This window comes from Gossypium arboreum, chromosome 6 (genome assembly GCF_025698485.1).
Source record: "Gossypium arboreum isolate Shixiya-1 chromosome 6, ASM2569848v2, whole genome shotgun sequence".
NCBI lineage: Eukaryota > Viridiplantae > Streptophyta > Magnoliopsida > Malvales > Malvaceae > Gossypium > Gossypium arboreum.
In genome coordinates, this window is record NC_069075.1 from 28,360,303 (window position 1) to 28,366,046 (window position 5,744).

The window sequence follows — 5,744 nt, forward strand, 5'->3', positions numbered from 1 at the left end:
AAGTGTTGGGATCTAAATGTTTTATGATAAAACAGTTTGATTTAGTTTAATAAGCTGATAATTTTATTGAGTTGTTTATTTGCTTATGACTTACTAAGCTATGATAGCTTACTCTATGTTTCCATATTTACTCGGTTTGTATAGATTTTGAATTCAAGTTACGAATTCGAGAATCGTCAAAGGAGCTTATCACGCTATCGACTGCCTTCGGTATTTTATAAATTGCGTTTTGGAACTATGGCATGTATAGGCTAGCGTATGTTTTGGATAGGTTGGAAGTTATGTAAATGAGCCATGCGAAAATGGCTTAAATTTCCTTACTTAAATATGACTTTGTTCGGTTGTGGCTTAAGTCCATTTTGATTATTATGTTATGAATTTGGGATGGATAGTTTTTGTGATATCTATATTGTATGTTGAAGTAGTTGATCATTGGGTTGTGCATATAGTTGATTTGGTTATAGATTATGTATAGGTTAAAAAATATGTATATGTGAGAAAACGAGGTTCCTATAATTGCTTAGTGTTATTATATGAATTGAATTTATAAAATACTCGACTATGCTTCGGGGTGGTTAAGGTCGATGTTAGTACATGTGCTATAAGCTATGTTTAGCACTTGAGAAATGGTATACTAATTTTGGCTCAGTACCGAAGTGAAACAATTAAGTTAAATACGCATGTATTTGAATGAATTTTAAATGCTTAATTTTGGTAAGGATAGCTATATAATGTTTTGACCAAATAGTTACAAGTTGGATATGTTATTTGGATTTATTAGTTTAGGTTACTTTGTGATTTGGCAATTGCAAATAAAATAGGATATAAAATATGTTTTAAAATGTATTCGGTTATGCTTATAATAATTTAACTTGATATTTAGCTATTGCTATAGCAATGTATGGATTCAGTAAAGGTACTTAGATATGGTCATTATTAGTCAAACTAAAAGTGCATAATTTGGAGTAGTTCTGTAAGACACTTTGTAAACCAAAATATAACATAGGCGTATGTCTTGTGCATATATGATGTATGCTTGAATGACTCTTATTTAATAAAAAAAAAACAAATGCAATTACTTGTGAACTTTGTTTGTTCAAATTATATTATAGTCACAAAGCTTAGTAACTTTAAATTGCTGGCCTAAAACGTTCATAAACAATTTACGACATTTGGTATTTTTTTTTATTTCTGTAAGTGTTCGAATGCTATTTAAGCTTTGAGTACATGATTTGATTAATGTATTGATTAAATAATTATGACTTGAGTCTCAAGACATGTGCATTGACTTGTAAGTGTGATGTATGTTTAATATGGATTTAGTCGAAGTTCAACATATGACTCGTGTAATTAAAGTGACTTATATTTTATGTTAAATTTTAAATAATCATATTTTGCACGTATGTATACAAGCACTCGAATGTAACTTAAGAGAATGTGTAAATTTACAAAAGATGTGTCTTTTTTGGTAATGCTTCGTAACCCCAAATTCGACAGCGGATACAGGTGAAAGGTGTTACAGAAGGCTTGTTTCGCCTTCTCACTTCAACCCTCAGACATGGGCCTTTCACTACCAGACGCAGACACAACTCTTTGAATTGAAGCTGAAGCATTGCTCTTAGCTTCCTCGGATTCAGTTCTAACTCGGTTGAATGACATTACTATATGAAAATACATTTAAAATGATTTGGAGTCATCACACTATCACAATTTATATAATGGCATGTATAGCTAAACTCGTGTTTGCTACTTAAAATAGAGAATCAGCTAAACTGTAGTCTGATAGCACTAAATGTAACATCTCTTGTCACACCCCTTACCCGTGTCCTATGCCAGGACAGGGTACGAGGCATTATCGGACTTAAACACAAACAATCATGCAAATCGGGCCATAAAATTTCGTTCATATTTTAAATCATTCTATCACATGCACATAGTCCCTTATTTGGGTTTACGAAGCCCAAAACATACTTTAGAAAGGGTTCGGACTAAACCGAGAACTTTGGAAAGCTTTGGAAGAAGCTTAGAAATTTTTCTCATGAAATAGGGTCACACGCCCGTGTGGACACAGGGGCATGCCCGTGTGCCATGAACACACCCGTGTCCTCAGGCCGTGTAACTCTCTGTTTATGACGTCATCAAATAAATTGAACCACATGGCCAGGCCATACGCCTGTGTCCTCAAGCCGTGTCCCTCACATGGTGGAGACACACGGCCGTGTCTCATCCTGTGTAGTTAACTCTTAGGCTATTTTTCAAGTCTTTTTGTTACCCTTGCATGCACACACATATACATGGATACAATGACATTCAACATCCTCAATTATGATACAAACATATCATTTACCTATCAACATGCATGTGTTACACATTCCCACATTAAACCAAGACTAATCATACCATAGTTATCTTTGTGCCAATTTATTTCAACATATCATCAAACTTTCATGTTCAAAACATTATTATTTTATCTCCATATTACACATTTAATTCATGGTCATAAAACATGCATTCAACACACATTACATATTGCCAACCATGTATGACAAACAAACATAATCATATCTTCACATCATAAGCAATAAATCATAACATGACTAGTTAGACTTACAAGCCATAATCGATATGAGCCAGATCTCATGGCCATATACAATAGCTCAAAATGGACCAATACATTTGGCCAAATCATAAGAACACATGTCATAGAACTAGGTCCCTATACATGCCACTCACTTGATAATTCTAACATATGTAACCATATTCCAAAGGTATTGGCTTGATAGTGTGATGCTGCCTCCGACGATCTCCAACCCCGAGCTGACCTGACAACACTAAAAGAAATGGAAAGGAGGGAGTAAGCTCGCATGAAAAATAATAAGCAATGTATTAACATGTTATTTTTCAATTCCTCTCTATCTATTCAAAGTCCAGTTAAGCTATTTTCTCGAGTCATGGATATGGAATTATTTATATCTAGGAGCTACGTGACTCCAAATTGAGAACCGCTAATTTTTCCAGAAATTAGACTCACATACCTTCTTACTATAAAATTTTCAGAATTTTTGGTCTAGTAAATAAGTACAGTTTATTATTCAAAGTATCCCCTATTTTGCTATTTGACAGCTTCGACCTTTCTTCACTAAAATTTATTTACCTTATAGTACGGGACTCGGATGATGCTCTTGTATATTTCCCTTGAAAATATACTCATTAAGGATTTTGAGTAATTTATAACCCATTATTATTATCATACAATTTTTAATGATTTTCCAAATTTAAGATAAGGGAGCCCGAAATCATTTTGACCCTATCTCACAAAAATTCAAATATCTCATAATATGAAATTTTTTTACTTACACTGTTTCCTCTATGTAAAACTAGACTCAATAAGATTTAATCTAATATCTTATTCTGTCTCTAATTCGATTTCCATAATTTTTGGTGGATTTTCAAAGTAGGACTACTACAGCTGTCTAAACTGTTTTAGTATAATATAATGATACCATCACAAGATTTTCATGAAATTACTCTTATAAGTATCACATTCATTTTCATTCTTACCACAAGTCCATGGGTTTCGAGTACGTACCTGTGCTATCACTTAGAACAACACTCGTCTAAACATGACAATTCATACGCATCATAATAGTATCATATAATATAAATGAGTTTACCATGGCAAGAACCCTTTTATTTCATTTCTCATATTAATCTCATTGAATTTCTTAGAATCTCGATGGATATCCCATTCACCGTCAATCCATACAAGTGATCATTTCAAGTATGCACTCTTGTGAACCTCACTCTTACGGCAGGATTACCAATCCAGACTAAATCCTTTGCAACGACATATACTCTAATGAGCTCGGATCTGAATTACCAGTCCAAGCTAAATTCAAATCCTAATCGGATTATTCATCTGGGCTAAATCCATTTCAGCACACATATTCTTCAGTAGGGTAGATCACTTTACAAGTTCATGTCTATCAATTCGTATTTTCCCTTTTTAAAGAGCACACTCTCGCGAACCTCCTTTCTTACAGTGGGATTACCAGTCCAGTCTAAATCCCCTGTAATATAAACACATAGAGTATTGTCGGGATTACCAATCCAGGCTAAATCCCCTACAACGACATATACTCAAATGAGATCGAATCTGAATTACCAGGCTAGGCTAAATTCAGAACCTAATTCAAATTACCCGTCCGGGCTAAATTCGTTCACACAGTTTCTTCAGGAGGTTTATATAGGGATTAAATCACTCGTTCAGGCTAGATTCTTTTTACCATCAATTCCTTTTCAAGAATCCATCGAATATCCTATTTCATTCAACCGAGATTTTTCTTCTTCTTACTATCAATCATGTCAATGTTTCATAAATTTTCATACATTGAGCATTCAAATCATATTCTTATCAAGAGCATACATTTATTATATAATCATCATTTAAGCAATTAACATACCTCACACATTGTATTTACTTGCAAATGGACTTACCTTCCTTTTCACTCTTTCACAAGTTATCCACGTTATATCAAATTCTCAATATATTCAGCTATTATATAGCAAGCCATCAATAATTGAACCATCAAACATTTCATCTGCTACTAGTAATATATCATTGTTCTCACAAATTTTATATACCATTCTTTCATCACTTTTCAATATATTAAATCATGCCATTCGTGCAATAATAATATAGAATTTTCAATTCAAATATATCATTGCAATATTATTGACACATGAACTTACCTCGACACCAAAATAGCAAAAAGGAACCTAATGTCGATTTTCCATTTTTCACCCGATCTAGGTCCAATCCTCATTTTCCTTGATCTATAATAGCACATTTAGTCTAATTATTTGTAACATTATTTAATGTGATCTAAAAATCATATTTTGGCAAAATTACATTTATGCCTCTAAACTTTGTCAAAATTACACTTTTGCCCCTACACTCGTAAAATAATTTTTATTCAATTTCCTCACTCTTTAAGCCTAGTTGAACCATTTTCGTAACTATAGCAAACCACAATTCTCATCAAAACACACTTTTATACCATTTTTACAACTTTTACAAAATGGTCCTTTCGGACGTTTTCATCGAAAATCGCTTAGTAAAAGTCGTTTATTTAACACCCAACACTCATTTTCTACCATTAGACATCAAAATGCATGCATGTTACACATGGGTCAATTTTTAAACATGAACCATAGCTTAAATTAATGGTAGAAATAGATAGATCTTGTTACGAGGATTGCAAAAACGTAAAAATCATTAAAAACGGGGCTAGAATGGACTTACAACCGAGCTTGGAAGCTTGAAAACCCTAGCCATGGTTTCTCCATGCAAGTTTTGGCCAAGAGGTTGAAGATGGACAAAACTTGGCTTTTAATTTTGTTTTTAATTCATTTTAATAACTAAATGACCAAAATGCCCTTAATGAAAAACTTTGGAAACATGCCTAACCATGTCCATTTTTGTCCACCAACTTAACCAATGGTCTAATTACCATATAAGTACCTCCAATTTAAAATTTCATAACAATTAGACACCTCTAGCATGTAGAACTCAACTTTTGCACTTTTTACAATTTAGTCATTTGGACTAAATTGAGTGCCCAAACGTCAAAATTTTCGAACGAAATTTACACAAAATCATTTTGTGAAATTTTAGACCATAAAAATATAATAAAAAAAAATTTTCCTCATCGGAGTTGTGATCTCGAAACCACTATTCTGAC